Source organism: Aedes albopictus, chromosome 2, assembly GCF_035046485.1.
Source record: "Aedes albopictus strain Foshan chromosome 2, AalbF5, whole genome shotgun sequence".
Classification (NCBI taxonomy): domain Eukaryota; kingdom Metazoa; phylum Arthropoda; class Insecta; order Diptera; family Culicidae; genus Aedes; species Aedes albopictus.
Window position 1 is genome coordinate 378,620,627 of NC_085137.1, and position 20,587 is coordinate 378,641,213.

The window sequence follows — 20,587 nt, forward strand, 5'->3', positions numbered from 1 at the left end:
GCTGCTGGCTAGCTGGCAAAACGTCGTTGTCGTCGTCGTCGTCGTAGTCGGTAAACTGTTGCCCTCTGACCTGATAGAGTGCAACTAATTAGCATATTTGCTGCTGTCTTGGAGCTGTCTACCAGCGAACTCTAAAGCTTGAAGGATTTTAATAGCTGGGTAGGTCATAAATATGAGATTAATAGCGATTTCACATACACTTATACGAGCGTATTTATAATTTTGAAATTCATAGCCACTGAAGCAATGCATTTAAATAATTTTGTTAATTCTACATATTTAAAAAAAAAATAAAAAAAAAATAATAGGGCAGATCGGTGAAGTACTAGATTTGTAGTAATGAGCTGAATTTCAGTATGGTGAGAAGGTCAATTCTCCGTTTCTGCAATGAAATGGTGCTAAAAGCGTAGATATTTTGATTCCTTGCCTAATTTGATACTGTTTGAGCAAAACAGTGTTGTTGTTTTCTTCATTGCTTGCAACATAAACAACATAGTTATGTAAAGTTTTGCTCAAATAGCATCAAATTAGGCAAGGAATCATAATACCCACGCTTTTTGCACCATTTCATTGCAGAAACGGAGAACTAACCTTCTCACCATGCTAAAATTCAGCTCATTACTACAAATCTAGTACTACACCGAACGTGCCCCATTGCACAATAACCTGGAGCTGTAAGGCCCAATATCGTATGATGAACTCACATTCCCTAGTACAATCTTTGAAGAAAACTTTGAAAGATGTATTCCTACGAAAACATCTCCAGGTGTTCAAGGATTGAAATCTCTTAAGGATACATTCGGATTTTTCTACATGGATTGCAATTGAAATTGCTCCAACGGTTAATTGAGAAATAACACTAGTGATTGCTTCATAAACTTTACAAAGTATTCTGTTGGAAAAATTTCCATGGATTGCTACAGCAGTTTCTTCAAAGAATCCTTCAAAAATTTCTTCAGAAGTTACTGCAGACATTAACATTTACATTGTTATGAAATTCTTTCAGAGATTCCTTTAGACAATCCTTCAAAAATACATTCATGAATGCTTACGTTTTTTTTTCAGAAAAACTTCAAAAATCCTTTAAGAAATTCATCAGGAAATTTTGTCAAGCATTCATCCAAAAATTCCCCCAGTAATTTCTTCACGGATTTTTTTGAAGGGTTTCCAAGGATTCATTTGGTGATTATCTAAAAAACTTTCCATTGACTTTCTTGGAAACTTCTCCAGTGATTGTTCTCCTGGGAATCTCTCGAAAAAAAAATTTCCACGATTTTGCTTAAGAACTTCTTCAGCGATTCCCTTAGAAAATCAGCACTTCAGAATTTGTTCAGATATTCCTCCAAAGATTTCTACATAAATTCTCCAGAGATTCTAAGAGCTACTTCAAGAAACCTCACCGAGGATTCCTGTAGAAATGTCTTCCAGAATTTCTTCCTGTATTCGTTTAGATATACAACACATATACCTCCTGGGCTTCTTTCTGAAAATAATTCGCATGTTTCCTTCGCAATTATTACAAGAAATACTTAAGAGATACACCAATCTACGATTGGAAATCTCCATAATAAAGTAATAATAGATCTAGGAATTAATTCATAATTCGTTCACTCTAGAAAATCTTCTAGGTGTTCCTTTAGAAAATCTTTTTCCTCTGGGGATTCCATTGGATTTTTTTTGGGGATTCCTTCAGGGATCTGAACATTCCTTCAAAAATTTTTACAAGTATTCAATTTGAAAAACTTCTATCGATTCCTCAAGAATTCCCTTCTAGAATTCGCTTGGCAAATTTTCTAGAGGTACCCGGAAAGCTAGGAAATCTTGCATCCTTCAGAAATTTCTCGGGAAAATCCTTCAGAAATTTCTCGCTGGACTTTTTTTTTTATGTCTTTATTATCGAGACTTTCAGCCCAAGGCTAGTTCGTCTCCAAAAGGACTTTTTTTGTAAGTCTTCCGTGGGTTGCTTTACCAATTTCTTCAGAGTTTGTTTCAAAAATTTGTCTTCTCCAGAAATGTCTCCAAGCCTTGCTTTAGAAAGCCTTCCAAAGATGAGAGTTTAGAATTAGCCATTGTCAAAATACACGATAAAAAAAAACAAATATTTCTCCAGTAAATTCTCAACGAAATCCTTTACATAATCCTCCAAAGATTTCTTCAAAAATCTCCCCATGTTTTTTTTTTCATTACCTCCAGGTAATCTCTTTAGATTTCTTTTGGAAAATCTTCCAAGATTACTGCGCTGACTCCTTGGGAACATTCCTCCAGGGATTCTTTTCGGAAAATTTTCCTATGATGCCCTAAAAATAGAAATTTATTTGAAAACTCTTGAATCGATTGCTTCAGAAACATTTCCATGATTTTAATCTGCATTATCTTTACAAGATTCCTACTGATATGTCTCTAAAAAATCTTCCATTGACTTTCTTAGAAATTCCTGCATGGATTCTTTTACAAATTCCTCCTGGGATTCTTAACAAAAATATTTCACGGATTCCTTCAAAATTCCATCAGCGATTCCCTTAGAAAAACAGCAATTTAGAATTTCTTCAGAAATCCCTCCTAACATTTCTACTTAAATTTTTCCGTGGATTCCAAGAGTCACTTCAAGAAATTTCACAGAGGATTCCTTCTGAAAATCTTCAACGAATGTCTTCCAGAATTGCATCTTGTATTCTTTTAAATACCTCCTGGGCAGGCCCTTGCACAGAAGTGGCACCAAGGGAGCAGACTTTCCCCCTTCCGCACGGGTTTGCTCTTGTGATTCTATTTAAAAATCGTTCGCAAATTTCCGAAATTATTCCTGGAATTCCTTAAGAGATTAACCAGCCTAGGGCTGAAAATCTTCATAATAAAGTAATAACGGCCTGCCCATAATCTATATAGACTGTGAGGGGGGACGGGAAGTTCTGGCCAAAGTCTACGCTCCATACAAACTTTAAATTTTTTGAATAAACAAAAGTCTACAAAAGTTCCGTCGGAAAAAAAAATCAATGGTTCCTTCAAATATTCCCTAAAATTTCTTTGTATATTCTTTCAGGCATCTTTAGAATTTTTTATAGGTATTCCTAAACGAACTGTTCCAGAGATTTCATTGGAAATTTAAGAAATTCAGATTTTTCAGAAATTTATACAAGGATTCTTCCAGAAATCCCATCTGTTTTTTTTTTCTTTTTGAAAAAATCTTTCAGAAAATCAGAAATTTAGATTTTTTTCAGAAATTTTCTATATTAATTCTTACATGGATTCCAAGAATTACTTCAAGAAATTTCTCCTTTAGAAAATTTCAACTTATGACTTCCAGAATTGTATCATGTATTCTTTTAGAAATTTCTCCTAGGGAACATATTTGCAAATGTTTCGCATGTTTCTTTCAAAATTATTCCGGGAATTCCTTAAGAGATGAACCAGCCTAAAGTTGAAAGTCTCTTTAACAAAATATCTCCCGAAGATTTATTTATAAATACTTGCAGCCTTCAGAAATTTCTCAAGAAAGCCTTCTAGGCATTCATTTGGGAAATCATTTTCCTCGGGCGACTCTATCGAAAAATTCCTTCAGATATTCCCCAGAAACTTCTTTAGAATTTCTTTCAGGCAGCTTCAAAATTCTTATAGGTGTTCCTAAACGAAAACGAACTGCTCCAGAGACTTAATTAAATATTTCTAAATAAAATCTTCTCAAATTTATTAAAGGAATCCTTCACAGAATCATGTATGATTTCTTCCAATGGTTTCAGCAGCCTTTTTTCAGAGTTACCTACTGCAGCAATTCCACCGGGTATTGTATTTGATTTTCAGAAATAGTTCCTAAGAATTTTAACAGGATATATTTACCAAATATTACCCTGATATTCATCTAGGGATTTCTTCAGAAATACTTCCACGAATTCTAACAATTCCTTCAGAAAATATTTAAGGAATTTTTAGTAATTATTCCAGGAATTCAAAAAAACCTCTAGAGATTCTCTATGGGGACCCAGTGGAATCGATCACCATGGGTTACCAACTCAAGGATTGTCAGAGATTGCAGCAGGAATATTTTCAGTACCTATTTGGTATCCCAAGGATTTTTTCAGAAATCTCAGCAAAGATTTCAGAGAGTTTCAGAGGAGTTTAAGGGTTACTTCAGAAGGGTTTTGTGGAGGTTTTCAGATGATCTGCAACACAGTGACGCTACACAGAATTTTTCGTTTGACGAGAAGTTTTTTTTTTCAGCCGGGTGGGAATTGAACTCACACTCAGAAGCTAACGTTATGCCTAAACGGCTGCCTTCGCTGAATTGAGGGGATTTCAGGGTTTTTTTTTATTCCTGTTCGGGCCTGTCACTGCGAGCAGTTTTTAGATCTATGGTGACATTACCCGTATCTTTAGTGTAGTGCATGTCGCATTACTCAATTGCCATTGAAGAGCAATAAAGTGTCGATTTTGATACAGATTTTGTATCGTTTTCTTTGAAATTTCTTTCTTATAGAAAACAAAACAAGAGCACTGATAATTGGCCATGCATCGGAGACCTTGCATCACCCTTGTTTACCGCTAAATTCTCCACAGTAAGAAATTTAGAACCCGGGTTATAACATTAGCAGCAATACCATTCCAATAATGAAACATGTGTTCAGTAATAAGCATTCTAGCATGTGCCTTGCGTACTAGCACTTTCCAGTCTTCGAAGAGTTAGTGCATACATAGATCCCTAACCCAATTAGATTTCCTTTGCATTGAGTTTAGCCTCAGATGGTGAGGTTTTTAACTATATTCAAAGCAAAGTTGGTAAACTTAGTTTTATTCAATAACTTGAAGACACTAAAACACCAGTAGCAAGGACTAAATACTATAATTCCTGGAATTACCAGAACACATAGGATAGCGAACCACTTGGGCAGTGGCCAGTATTTTGGGTACTCTTCGCTATAACTCAGTCAATTCCAAACCAATTGCCTTAAAATTTTGTACACGGCTAGATACTATACGTATCTCATCGCGTTACAAAAATTGTGTCAATTGGTTCAGAATTGGCTGAGTTATAGCAGAAAAGTGCCCAAAATAGGACCCCTGCCGAGATGGTTCCACTTCCCTATTCCAAAATTGAAAAATTGAACGATACTAGATTTCGGTTTGGTAGATCTTTCACCGCAACGCAACCCAAAAAGGAGATCTACCCACGCTACGGGCTTCGTTAGAGATCGAACATATTTAAATCCTCTCAACCATTCATCTCTCAGCACGGGTCGCCTGACACCTTGGATTGGGGCTACCTGTTTGGTGAACTTTTACCCCCGGAACAGGTGGTCTGTAATGCTATTCTTAACCGGCAGCTACACTGGCATTTCAGGGGGTTACTGACGCATCCAAGACATTTGAGAGAATTTGCGAGAAGGTTTCAGGTTTCAGGTAATAATGATCGATGATCAATAATTACGACCTTAATGGAGTTTCAAGATTTTTTTTTTGAAAGTTTCAAGGAGTTTTCGGGGATTCCCATGGATTTCAGGCAGATGTTTTAAGTAAGTTTTTCATAATAATCACTAGATCACTAGTTACATTGGTAGATTCGATTACTAAGCTCATGGGAATTCTTAGGAATCCTCAACAAGGTTCTGTGAGTATAAACTTGACACTTAGTACCAAAAACTAGCTTTTCGGAGGCAATCACGGTGTGGCGCGGAATCATACTGAGCGTAGTAGTTATGCTACCTTGTAGTTTGTGGGTGTTAACAAACAAGCGTGTTGGCCATCAATATCAATGATGCGATTCAAAACATGATTGCCCCTGAAAAGCTAGTTTTTAGGACACATTTGACTTTCACGAATTTAAATAATGTTTGCTCAACTCGTACAGCATTGATTGATGTCAAAGAAGCAAATAACCACAAAACATTATTGAATGCCGTTTGTTTTGCACCTTCCAGAGCAAAATCTATCGAAAAATCAACTTTTCATGGTTGTTTGGATTACAATGGGATAATTACACAGTGCAACATTTTTGTCTCAAGAGCAAACTTATGTGTCTCTGATAGATTTTGGGCCGCTGAATCCGAATCTGGGCTCAGATTTGGTAAAATCGAAATATTTTGCTTGAGTCGTTAATTTAGATGTTAATTGACCAATTTATCTTTTGATTGCTTAAAAAAAATTTCCATGCTTAATGGCTTGCAGTCAAAAAAGCCCAAAATCGCATATTTTGCCCTATAAATTGAGGTACAGCTCAAAATTGTGACGTGCTGGAGCAAATCTGAGCCCGGATTTGAATTCAGCGGACCAAAATCTGCCAGAGACTCATAAGTTTGCTCTTGAGACAGACCAAAAGTTAATTTTTGTTACGCTGTGTTACATATGTTTTCTTTAATTTTATTGGCATACGTTGTTCGGAGAACTTGTGCAAACAAGTATATCTTTCAAATTGTTCTAAAAGATTTAATTTTTTTCTGGCTTTAGTAGAGTTATGATGTTTTGAAGTTCAAAAATAGTAGAAAAAACACAAAATTTTCACCAGTTACTTCTTTTGGGATGCCAATCAAAATATGGGGGTGGACTTGAGAATCAGAGAAAATTTTTGAAAAAGTTGACAAGCTTTCGAAATATCTCCGGTATACTATTTTTATCTTTGTCATTAATCAAATTGACATTTCTTCCCCGTAAACAGGTAATTCAACTAACTGATTCGTAGTTTATTTCTTGGTTGGCAAGCAATCGACAGTCACGAACACCTTACCGCAAAATATTGTGTATTCAGTTGCATTTTTCATTGTATTGGTCCCTCAGAAAATTTCCCCGCTTTGTATCAAGGCTGCAGTTCTCGAGCACATAGGGGAACAAAGCCCCAAAATGCCAAGATGGGGTAAAATGGCCCAACTCATAAAATCATTGCTGAACGGGATCATTCCTATAGGTGAATGGTGTCAAGATATGTTTGCATCGAACATTCTTCTAGTAGCTAGGCCACCAAACCCACGAAAAATCTTTTGATTTATCAATAAAAATTGGCAACTTCCGGTTTTTCGTGCTTGCAATTAAGGTTTTCTAGTGATTTTATTATCAGCTAGGTGTTTCCAACGAAATTGAGGCGCACATGGAGACGCATGGTTGTTGATGTCTACGCTTACCATGTTAGGGGTCATTGAAATATGACGACCATCGTTTTGCGGGGAGGGGGATTACACCCCATTTATTGAATATCAGAAAAAAGCGGGACAGAGGGAGAAAAAAACAGTTGGAAATGCCCGAAAATTGATGGACGTAATTTTTGAATGTTTTAATGAAGTGGCATCTTTCCCCATGGCAGATGGTCTTTTTGCACCACTTCCGTTTTACGAATCAGTTTTTAAAATAGTTAAAAATCGATGGAAATGCAATAGTTTAGTGAATATTTTTGCTTAAGTATCGAGCAAATATTGTCTAGTTGCTGTTACCACTTTGAAAACCTAACAAATGAGGCTAATTATCATTGAAAACTATGAAAGTTTGAAAAATGGCATCTTACCCCACTTGACCCTACATCAAACAACACCAACCCATCAATTGACCCGTCAACGACCAACAGCAACAACAGCCAGCCGGTGAATGTGCACTGGAACCGGTGCGGCGCGGCGCGGTCGGTGGCGTGGAGATGCCTCGGCGTGATTCTGTGGTCAGTGTAGTTGATGAATCGTGCCGCTGCTCTGCCATCACCTGTTAATTGTTCTGTTGTTTTGATCGGAAATTACGATGCCTTCTCTCATAGCCACGTCGCGCCACCCAACTCAAACCCGGAGTTTGGCGGGCAGTCGCTCTGAGTTGAGCTATCAAATAAACAAAATCGACCAGAGGCGGCGGCGACGCGACATCAACGTACATCTCGCTTCCACAATGAGTAATGAATTCAGTTTTTCGATGTTTATTTGAGGTGCAAATTCACACGACAGCGTCAATAGTGTGGACCGTGCTCTCTGCGAACCCCAACTCAAGTCCCTGACTTCCGCGCGAATCAAGTTCAATGAACCACTCTCTGGTCGGCCTGGTACTGGCTACCTACGTCAACTGACCGACCGACCACACAGTCGAATGCGCGCGCGAAAGGGGGGAGAAATGTTGAATGTGACAAACCCCAGAAATGCGGTCAAAAGTTGAACAAACTTTTCAAACGGTGGAGAATAGAAATATCGATCCTGTGGCTAGGACACGCCACTGTGTGTTGTTGGAAGGTGACAAATGCTTTTTGCGTCAGGTAAGGATTCTAGCGTTCAGACAAGAAATTAAAAAAAATCTGGAGCTCGATTTGAATAGGTCGTATGTGCTTTTGTCGATATAAAATTCGATCAGTTTATTTTAGTCATTGTAGCAATATGGCAGATATTTTGCAAACTTTTAATCATGGAACAGAAAGCATGTTTTGTGAGGATTCGGCTGTATGTATCAACTTTGCTCAATTTCAACGGTTTTCGCTATAATAAGCGAATCCAACTGATCGAATTTTAATCGACAAAAGCACATACGACCTATTCAAATCGAGCTCCAGAAATATATATATCAGCACCAGGGGGAGCGACACTAGTTTTGCCTGCTAAGCCGAAAAAACCCCAAAACAACACGAAAAAAACCGATAAAACCTCCAAAACTGTTGCGGGTTTTACCGGGTTTTCGTCTTTTTTGGGGATTTTCGGCTTGGCAAAACTAGTGTCGCCCCCTCCTGATAGACACGTATGTTATTATCAAGAGCTCTGTCCACAGACAAACAGACGTAACGCTCAGATAATTCCCATCGCACACCGATTTAACGGTCTGTTCAAAAATTTGATCGTGAACCAATTGCCCACTCGTCCCCGTGGCGCTCACATTGTTTTGTTCGAGTTTAAGGTGAAGGTTGCTCGAGATCATAATAATAAGCTTGGCTCCCGCTCTAATAACCCTCTCAACCACCCACTCAAAACAAGCAAATCATACGAAGCACAGTGTAGTGTGACTTGGTCAAATAAACTAACAAAAACAAAATGAGCTGTATTAAAATAGCAGTTGTACCTTTGAATTTTGGCACACATATGATTTTTTGCATGTGCCCACCAACACAATTTCTTCTTATAAAATATTTTTTAATTTATTTAAATCCCTACTTTGCCCAATATTTTCACCAATTATCCCATTATGCACCACTTTATAGAGCTTGCTGACGTTTATTCACCTCTCTCTTTCAAGCATGCAGGCGGGATAGGATTTGTTTTCATCGGGAAACCTTTCCTGATGACAACAAATCCTATTCCGCCTGCATGTTTGAAAGAGAAAGGTGAATAAACGTCAGCAAGCTCTATTAACGTTTTTGTTGACAACTCTCTCCTCTCTTCTCTCGTACTTTTTCTCTCTGACCGTAGAAAACTACCGTGTTATGGGGTGACATTAATTGATGTAATTTCAACTCATAAACAGCGAACGATTGTTCTGTTATCTATTGAAATCACATTAGCAGCATGATATTTAAAATAGTTAAAAAGATTAACAAAATAACAGCCTTGTTTCGTGATAAGCATGAACTGCGGTTTAATCAATTTCACCGTACGTTGAACAATACCACTCAGTTTAACGGTACGCTTTTCCGTTTTAGCGAACCGCGATGTAAATTGATTCGGGTTTTCGACCACAAAAGTGAAAAACGCGTAAGTTTTTCGCGATAAACGGTAGGTTAGGCGAAAGTGAAGACAATTTTACGTAATCGATCAACTTATTACAGTGCTGTGTTGTGTAGAAGACTGTTAAAAAGTGATTTGAAAAAAGGGTGAGGCGCTTGTCGAAGAAAAAAAGTGCAGTTTGTGCTACATTTTGACACGAAAATGTGAAAATATTGTGAAAATTGCAAAGCAGTACTTCCTGACGGATGAAAAATATAGTTGTCTACCACAAGTAGCAACCTGAGTGCAATTTGAGAAGGTAAGCAAGTATAATTTTGAGAAATTGTTGAGGAGGGGAGGGAGGTATAAGGGAGAGAGTGGCGGCCATACTCGCTGCCATTTTGTAACCCCTGCAACTATGTCCTCTCTGACACCCCCAGAAATACCTATGAAAAACTACTGGAACTTCTTGAGCGCTCAACGCAGCTTACACCGATCAGATGGTCATTAGTGACGAAGTATGCGTTAATCAGGTTTCTATTGTTATACATACTGTTATTCTTAGACACGTGACGAGAGTGCAGGCGATTGAAATCCTAGCCCAAAGCAGAAATTTGGAGCAAATTTTGAATAGGAACCAAGAGATCTTGTGTCTTGTAACGAAAACACTAAGCAGCCCGCAGCGAAACAGCGGCCCGCCCAAACAAACAAACACCGTTATCCGTTATCCCAAAGTTTGGTGTTCCAGTTTGTCTTCTTATTCCACAGAATCGTAACTTGTCTTGTGGGTTAGTTGGTTAAAGCGCCGGACTAGCAATACGATGTCATGGGTTCGAATTTCACCAAATAAGTGGTAAAGGAGTTCCGCAGATTTATGTCTAAAATGTCAATGTGCGTTTACATTGTGTCATGTTTTATGTTTCCCGAGACCCCAAGAAACGTCCATGGAAATCCCCACAAATTGCTTGAGTCTCCTTGAAACGCCACCCAGACCTCCTGAAAAACCTATGAAACTCTCTGTAATGTCCTTTCAAACTCCAGCAACTCCCTGAAACATCAGGAAATGCCCTTGGAACCCCCTGAAATGCCTCTAAAATTCCAGAAACGCTTCATGAACACACTGCACAGTGGCTGATTTCGTCATTTTAGCGCGCTTAATTAATAACTTTTTTACTATGAAGTTTAGCGTCATGGTGTCTTCGGGAAAGTGTTTCACTATAATAAGGAGCTTCTTTTGAGCTTCTGTGAAAAATGATCAATCCCCCTAAAAGTGAGATAGAAAATTTATATTTTGAATTTTTCAAGATACGAGGTTGGTGTCTTCACAAAAGTTGTAGAAAATGTTGTTTGGAGCAACTTTGCCGAAGGCACCAAGATTGTAACTCCGTTACTTTTCAAGATACGTTACGTTTTCTTTCATCAGCCCCTAGAAAAAGGTTTTTGCGCAATAACTTTCTAAAAATTGATTCTACAATTTTCTCATGTTCTACAAAGTTATAGATAATGGAAAAACACACAACTTTGCCGAACATGACATCCCGCTGATTCCAAAATTAAAGTAGTTATAACGGTTTTTATAGTTTTTTGGGCCATATTTCAAGCATATATAACTTAGCTATAGGCAATTATATGCAAATTTCCTTTTACGCATGCGAAAGTACATGTAATTGCCTCTCTTAAAAAGCCAAAATCATCAAACTGTAAGAAAATGTAAGATGGTTTTTGTATAGAAACTTACATCCATTTATGTTACTCTTATATGGGATTTATATATATTTTCAACATATTTATTTGACATTTCATGTCAGCTTGCATTTTTATTGTTATTGCAAGTGTGTGTTAACATAAAGAAAGGTTTTTGGTGAATTTTGAATCATTCGTGAAGTACGTTACATAAAAACTTACCATCTAATTCTTTTGTCTTACTAACTCAAGTGCTCCACGTAGTCCACGATAAGATCGAATGAAGCGCCATTTCTTAAAAAATTCCAAACATGCGCGTGACATATTCTGTCAACGCTCTCACTAGTACATATCTATGTCTACATTGGTTATAGTAAATAATAAATCTTATTGCACTTCAAAGAAAGCTGCTGTTAAATCGTGATCCGACGAAAGAAGTTTCACTTTATGTGTTTTTTTCGTGGACTACGTGGAGCATTGTGAGTTAGTAAGAAAATAGAAGTAGTTGGTGAGTTTTTATGTAACGTACTTCATGAATGATCCAAAATACACAACAAACCTTTCTTTATTTTAACACACACTTACAATAACAATTAAAATGCAAGCTGACATAAAATGTCAAATAAATATGTTGAAAATATATATAAATCACATATAAGAGTAACATAAATGGATGTAAGTTTCTATACAAAAACCATCTTACAGTTTCTTACAGTTTGATGATTTTGGCTTTCTAAGAGAGGCAATTACATGTACTTTCACATGCGTAAAAGGAAATTTGCATATAATTGCCTATAGCTAAGTTATATATGCTTGAAATATGGCCCAAAAAACTATAAAAACCGTTATAACTATTTTAATTTTGGAATCAGCGGGATGTCATGTTCGGCAAAGTTGTGTGTTTTTCCATTATCTATAACTTTGTAGAACATGAGAAAATTGTAGAATCAATTTTTAGAAAGTTATTGCGCAAAAACCTTTTTCTAGGGGCTGATGAAAGAAAACGTAACGTATCTTGAAAAGTAACGGAGTTACAATCTTGGTGCCTTCGGCAAAGTTGCTCCAAACAACATTTTCTACAACTTTTGTGAAGACACCAACCTCGTATCTTGAAAAATTCAAAATATAAATTTTCTATCTCACTTTTAGGGGGATTGATCATTTTTCACAGAAGCTCAAAAGAAGCTCCTTATTATAGTGAAAAACTTTCCCGAAGACACCATGACGCTAAACTTCATAGTAAAAAAGTTATTAATTAAGCGCGCTAAAATGACGAAATCAGCCACTGTGCACTGTCAACTGAAATAGCTGCCATAGTGGTCGAAAGAGCTGCAAATAAGATGAAGTGGTTAAGAATATAAAGTTAGGAGTTATATAAGCCCTATTTTTCTTAGAACTTTTGAAAAAATGCACTTTTGAAGCATTTTTTGCCTTTATTGTATGCATTTAACAAAGTGTACTGGTATAAGGTAGGTTTCTGACACATTGTCTTTTAGGTTATAGTATTTCTCTCGTTTTAAAATTTGGGTGACTCAATTTCTAATAACACTGTCCTTATTTTTAATCAACATTTTTAAAATGCTGCAAATTTAGTTAAAGTTTTCGAATTCAATTTTTGGCAAAAGTTAACAGCAAAAAGTTGTTGCGACCATAACAAATTGCAAATACTCCAGAGAAAATCATGATTCTTTATAGAGCGCTTTTTGATTTTCTATGGAGCGTTTTTAGTTGTTTATGGGTGCAATAAATAGGCTGCCAAAGTTAACCCTTACCCTTTTATGATTATTTATTGTTTCTGAACCTTTTTTTCTGAAATTTTGACGTGCATAACAGATTAAAATCGGAACGGCACATGTCCTGATAATTATTCCGGAATGCCATTTTTAGTATTTTTGTGTATATTAGTCAAACTTCAGGTCAAGTGATACCCCGAGGAAAATTGATCAATTTTTCATGAGCTCAGTTATCTGGCTTGCAACGTATCAAACTTCTTGAACTTTTTAAACAATAAACGACATTTTTTATATTTTTTAGGTTATATAGGTCACATGTCTTGGGACTTAAAGACACGGACACGTTTAATGCTTCCAGTGAGCTATTTGCTCTTTGAAGGAAGCACGACACTAGACAACGGACTCTCTGGAATTCTTCCAGATATTCCTAGAATTCTGCAGAAGTTTCGCCGTGGTTACTTACACGAATTATTTCTGTAAGTTCTTCAACGAAGGATCTTTTTGAGATTACTCCATGACTTTTTTCTGTTATTTTTTCTGAAGTTTTTGTTTTTTTATCATAAAATCATTCTGGGATCTCTCCAAAACGTCAATTTTAAATAAATAAATAAATAAATATCAGATAGAATATACCTTTAGAATTTCGGAAGAAAGTACAGAAAAAAAACCCAAAAGAATTTCTTGAGTGACCTTAAAAAACTTAATGAGGAGTTTCATATGAAGTATTCTGAAAAAAGGATCTTTCAGAGGGGCCTCCTGTAGAAATCCCAGAAAAAAATCTAATAAAATTCCCCAAAACGAACTGTAGAAGAAGTTTGAAAAGTAAACGCAGGGTTTATCTCAGGGAGAAGTCCTTGAACAATGTTGGAAGGACTTGTCTAAGGAATCTACAGAAAAGATATTTCTGTAGAACTTTCTGAAACTATCCTAGAAGGAACTGTAAGAGGAATATCAGTTGAATTCCTGGAAAACTTCTTATTGGAGGGATTGCAATAAAAATATTCTTGAGAACTCACGGACGAATCTCTAGGAGTAATACTATAATGTAAACTTATCAATACATTTCAGAAGAATTTTCCTAATATATCCTAAAGAATCACACATCCTAAGGAATTCCAACAAAAAATGCAGAATGAACACCAGCCTGCCATGCGGGAGACCGGTGTTCAATTCCCCGTTGGGAAGACGAGATGATTTTTTAGACGAGCTTGGTGGTCTAGTGCCCAGATAACCAATTTGCACGTATAATGAAGTTTATGTTCATGTTATACGTACTTTTATACGGTAAAGTTACATCGCATAATATGCAGTAAAAGTGCCTTATGCGTACAAAAGTGGAGGCGCTATACGTGCATTGACGGGAAAATAATGACGCTATATGACTTGAAGCGATATCTTATGCGGTGTACGGTATGCACTATTGCGACGTAATGTGGCACCTTATGCGACTTAAAATATTCAAAATAAAAAAATCTTGTCACCTAAGTATCGAACTAATAACCTTTGAATTATCGAGCCGCACTTCACACTTAGCACCAAACACTACTTATGAAACACACTGATTAAATGTCATGACATTCTAACTCACCTCAGTGCTTGTTGGAATGCACTTGGTTTCCGTGCGCTGTACGTGTTCGGCAGGCTCTTTGGAAATCAAAATGATGTAGCTTGATTTCCCGCACAGTTATCACTACTCCTCTCTTACTAGCACCACTTACACAAGTTTACAAAATACAACGAAAGTCGTGAACTTCTGTCAACGATCAAAATTTTTGAAGCAAAATTTAATGCTGATTCCGAAACCAACCTTCAAAAAATTTAAAGTAGAACAGTTTTTGAGTTTTAGCTCAATATCGAGTTTTGTAACTTTTCAAAATATGTAATTTACTAAAATTCAAATATATTGCGTTTTGTTCAACCAATTTTAAATCTGTTTCCATAAATTAAAAGCTGAATACAATACCATTCGATCATCTGAATGCAGGTTTTGCGTCAGATTGATGAAATTCAAGATATTGGCGAGTTTTAGGGACGATCTTCTTAAATTTTTGCAAAATTCCCAAATTTTTTTGAAGAAATGTATTTTTTCAATAAGAAAAAACCAACCTAAAAAATTCTTTCTCGACGTTTATTTGACATAGCATATGTAGGCGAGTTACAGTAAAAATTTCAGCTCAATCGGAGCATTGATTACGGAGAATTAGATGTTTGAAATGAGCGACTTTGCTTAAAAATAGAACAAAAATCGATTTCAAATCATCAACCTTGTATGGAAAGTCGAAAAAATTTCCGCTCTACTGTAATTTTTTTCCTTCGCGTTTTCGAACTCAGGGCATGATTCTACAACAAAAATGATCATCAGCTTACCGAGTTCAAAAATGCTGTAAACTAGTGTTATTGTTAATTATAAGGTCAACAAAACTAAAATGATGACTTTGTAACTTGTTTTGTAACCATAATGATGACTTTTCACTTTCTTTTAACTTTTTGGCACTCCAACAGCACCTCTTTCATTGTTATCACATATCACATCGCAATATGCCAACGTTAACGATTCTACACAGATATAGGGTATTGGTTCCCTTATTAAGCATGTGGCTCCCATTTTCATCCTACGAAAAACAAAGGAATGAAGCACTGTTTGTTTTGTTTCTTATTTTTGTATTTTTTGTTAGAAGTGAGCACGCATGAAAACAAAAAGAACGGAATCAATTGGTGCCGTAATCACTTGTTTTCGAATAGGATGAAATTGGGAGCGTGAGATTACTGATGGAACACAAACCCTAAATAATGAGATTTACACGTCATGTAAATTTCATTTTAGTCATGTAAACTTAGTGTTATGATGGTTTACATGATATATCATGTAAATGTAAACACTCAGAGTCATGCTGAATTACATGACATATAATGGAAGTTTACATGACATTTTATGACTTTTACATGATATGTCATGTAAACTTCTGTGGTATCCCACGCTCCAATTATGTGCATCATATGTCACAGAATTTTACACACAGAAAAAAATATTCATGTAAAATTCAACGAGCAATCATGCACATAAAAGGAATGCTAGAGTTAGTGCATATTTACATGAGATATCATGTAAAATTACGTTACAATCGTGTAAATTTCCGCTAATAGTCACGTAACCGGTTGGAGTTCATAATGGTTCACGCGATGATTGGCGGAAATTTACACGATGGTAATGTAATTTTACATTATATGTCATGTAAAAGTGCACTAACTCTAGCATTCCCTTTATGTGCATGATTTCTCGCTGAATTTTAATTACATATTTTTCTCTGTGCACTCTTTTTTCGATCTGGGTAGCTTTTGCGAGTTTGTATGTACATTTGAACGAGTTTATTTTCATTTTTATGCGATTTAGTTTGTACACCAATGCGAGTTAAAGTGACATAATAAGAAAAGCACCAAGCGAAGTCGTATAATCATCGCAGTACGCAATTATGCGAATTCAATTGACACTTTGCGAGTTCACTCGAACGCTTTTGCGAATAAGCAAAGTTCGTCGCAACAAAACATCGGAATGTCGTCTACTACGATGTAGTCATGCATTATAAGAGTTAATTTGCACTCTTATATGATTTTACCAGATACATCGCAGTAAGTTCAAAAAATAACATCATATGCGATGAAAATTGTCCCTCAGCCGTACATATATGCGATAGTGACTTAAAATAGTACTTTATACCATGTACAGCGTGCATTCTTATGTGATTCCTGGTTATCTGGGTGGCTACTGATACTGAATCTGGTCCTGGGTTCATTTCTTGGCTCGTCCCTTCCCTTCTACTTTGTATCTTTCTCTATACTATCTCTCTCTTCTATATATAAGTTACAATGAGGCAAGTTGGAACGGTTTTCAGGTATCAGGATGTCGGCTCCAGAGGCACGTTCACCTCCATTTGGGAAATTTGTGCCATCGCCACAATTGGAACGGGTGGGGTAAGATGAATCAGCGGATTATTGTGAAGTTATTCAACCATGATAAAAACAGTTTGAATCATACAATCATTTGGTGAAGAAACAGTTTCAAAAATATAGGGTATTGTACCATCTAGGCGGGTGTACCTATTTTGGGCACTTGCTGCTATAACTAAGTCAATTTAAAGCCGATTGATTTGAATTTTTGTACAGAGTTAGATACAGTGCGTGCCCAACTCTGTACAAAAATTCAAATCAATCGGTTTTGAACTGACTTAGTTATAGCGACAAATGCCCAAAATAGGTACACCTGCCCAAATGGTACAAGACCCTATTGAATTCTATTTCAAAACTTCGCGGTTCATCTTGCACCGGTTTACCTTCATCTCAAGCATATTCGTATGTTCGTAGCCATCGCTAGAACCAGAAACGAATTAAAAAAAACTTTTCCCTTGCGGCTATCCCGTTGATTCCTTATGTGAGTATATTTGATCTTGCAATACTTGGGTGGCATCTCAAGCATCAAGCTTAAGCTTCTTCATGACTCGGTAATTCTACTTCGATACATTTCGGTTGGCCTGGTTGATCAGGTAGATCAATGAAGATGATTTGAATAGGTACATTACCGATCCAATAGTAGTTTGCAATTGAGCGGCATAACTAACCCCTCAAAGTATCCGACCATATAAGTCAATCACGATCGTGTGCCATACGACGGCGACAGAAAGAATTCGGAATTACACACGTTTCATGTGCAGTGCCGCCAGGCCGTGCCGCCGCCACCGTAATGCAGTAGTGTGATGAGGGCGCGGACAACGACGGGAATGGCAATGTAGAGTGTCGTCGACTTGTCCGAAGTCGCCACATCTGACGCATCGTGATTTGTTTATATTTTTTTGAACTAGTGGCGACGATGATATGGATCCACCACGGCGATACCAACGTGAGCTGCTTGGAATGCGCTCGGCGCGGCGCGAGAGCGAGAGAGAATCGGAAGTATTGTTTTCTGTCGCCGAACCGGGCGTCTTTGTCGTTTTGCTGCACACAATAGATACCTAGTATAAGTAGAAGCCGGTGGTGTCCCCAAGTGGCGGCGGCGATCGACCAGACACGCCTGAGATACCGAACTGACCTTCCGCGTTTGATGTGTTAATAGATTAGTAATGATGGATGCGGTGAATCGGAGAAACGTTGTTGCCCGGTGTGCGGTTTGCGGTTTTTTTATGGATGTCATCTTCGCTTGCGGAGAACAATTTGTCGGGTTCTGTAAAATCATGCATCAGTCAACAATTGGGACCTTGGTTGGATGCAAAGGGGTCATATGGGATGATAGGTATGGAGATGCAAATAACACAAGAGACCAGGGTCGGAAGATGATGTGTTTGTGCTTACTTGTATAACATTGAAATTTATTTAAATTAGGGGTGAAATGCTACTTTGATTTTTGGTTCAAACGATAAAGCAGTAGTGCTTATGTACTTACACTTTTTCTATCTTGCTTTTTGCTTTATTAGGTAATGATCTTATGACTTATGTTCACGTTCAGTTTTAAACTACTGCAGTACTGTTTCATAAGATCGTTTGCGAAGCCTCAATAGGTTTTGTCAAATTGAATAACGTGAAGACTGAAAGCTCGTGACGGGTGATATGCATAGCTGCGTGATCAGTTAGTGACCGATCGACGAAAAAGTGTGCATGATGAGGATCAAGGGCTGATTCTTCCATCACCCTCGCTCTGGAAGCACTGATGCTGAGAAGGATGAGCAACTCAAACATTTGTACGATCGCTGGCCAAGCCAAGATCATCGTAGGAGACCTAAACGTTCTGGTCGGCCAGGAGGAGAAATTCAGACCGTTGATAGGGATGTTCAGCTCCACAAAGTTGACAAACTAGAACGGCCGAAGACTGATTTTGCCGCCTCCAAGAATATGGCCAGACCACTCCCTGTGGAGATCACCACAGCAGACGGAATCCAAGATCGATCACGTTCTGACAGTTGAACGACTTCTATCCGACATTATCGAGGTCAGGACCTATCGTGGCGCTAACATCGACCCTGACCACTACTCGATGATGGTCAAACTGCCCCAAAACATTTCGCCATCAACAATGAGCAGTACCGACAACTACCACGGTAATTAATGACACCGAACGATTAGCTCTCAGTTAACGCAGCAGTTGTGTTTTTGTCCAGCCGTATTCTAATGAGCTCGCACACCATTCGCTACCGCAAGCCTACTCGTAAGCTCTCGTAAGTAGGTGATGTGTTTTTGCCATTCTCGTACACTAAGTGTACTGGAAAGGCTATATGTTCACTCCAAAAATGACTTTTTGATAGAAGGCCCGGAGGGTCGAGTCACATATACCAATCAACTCAGCTCGACGAATTGAGGTGATGTCTGTGTGTATGTATGCGTGTGTGTATGTTTGTGTGTGTACAAAAAACTCACATCACTTTTTGGCAGTAAACTTCAACCAATTTTAATGACCGACGGTTCATTCGACGCGGAATCTGGTCCCATTGTTTCCTATTGAAAATGGTTTGGATCGGTCCATCCGTTCCGGAGTTATGGCCATTTAGGTGTTCCGGACCGGTACCCCAGGAAGGGGCCAGATATGAAAATGCAACAACCCTATGCATGCGACACATAAAACCGCGGCATTTTCCATAACCTGATGAACGGTATGCAGGAAAATACTCTCAGACCATATCTGAACCGGAAGTGGCCAAATATTGAAGTGGAGCAAAGCTATGCACGCGACACATCAAATCGCGGCTTTTTGGATAACCTGATAAACGGTTAGCAAGAAAATAGGCTCACACCACATTAGAAACTACAGGTAGTGTTCCGGAACCGGTTCCGAGTGTCGCGCCGGAATTGGCCAAATACAAAAGTGAACCAAACCCATGCATGCGACACACCAAATTGCGGCTTTTCTGATAACCTGATGAACGGTAAGTAGGAAAAGAGTCTTAGACCATTAGACCATATCTGAACCGGTGGTGTTCCGGAACTGATTCCGAGTGTCCCGCCGGAAGTGGCCAAATACATAAGTGAACCAAAGTAATGCATACAACACATCAAATTGCGGCTTTTTCGAAACCCGATGAACGATTAGCAAGAAAATAGAACCAGACTACATAAGAAACTACCGGTAGTGTTCCGGAATCGGTTACAGTTGTCGCGCCGGAAGTGGTCAAATGTAAAAGAGAACCAAACCCATGCATGTGACACATCAATTCGCAGCTTTTTAGGTAATCTGATGAAGGTTAACAAATAAATCTCAGACCACATTAGGGAAAACCAGTAGCGTTCCAGAACCGATTCCGGGTGTCCCGCCGGAAGTGGACGAATGTGGAAGGAAACCAAACACATGCGTGCGGCTCATTAAATACCGGCTTTTTCGATAACCTGAAGAACGATCAGCAAGAAAATAGTCTCAGATCACATTAGAGACTACCGGTAGTGTTCCAGAACCGGTTCCGGGTGTCCTGCTGGAATTGGTAAAATGTAAAAATGATCCAAACCCATGCATGTGACACATCAATTCGTGGCTTTCTAGGAAATCGGGTGAACAGTTAGAGGAAACTAGTTTCATGCCATATTTGGGACAATTGGTACTGTCCTGGTTCCAGATGTCTCGCCGTA

The 20,587-nt window shown here is 37.9% G+C and overlaps 2 protein-coding genes across 12 annotated transcripts in view; one reads left to right on the forward strand and one right to left on the reverse strand.

The window, feature by feature from the left end:
• Positions 1–20,587, reverse strand: part of LOC109425677 (matrix metalloproteinase-14) — a 150,839-nt gene that overhangs the window by 72,602 nt on the left and 57,650 nt on the right. The gene's annotated exons all lie outside the window — the stretch shown is intronic.
• The window catches only part of LOC134288373 (uncharacterized), a 34,323-nt gene continuing 22,335 nt past the window's right edge, over positions 8,600–20,587 (forward strand). Inside the window, exon 1 of the mRNA XM_062853037.1 lies at positions 8,600–19,203. The gene's annotated coding sequence lies outside the window, so the exon portion shown is untranslated. The remainder of the gene's footprint in view (positions 19,204–20,587) is intronic.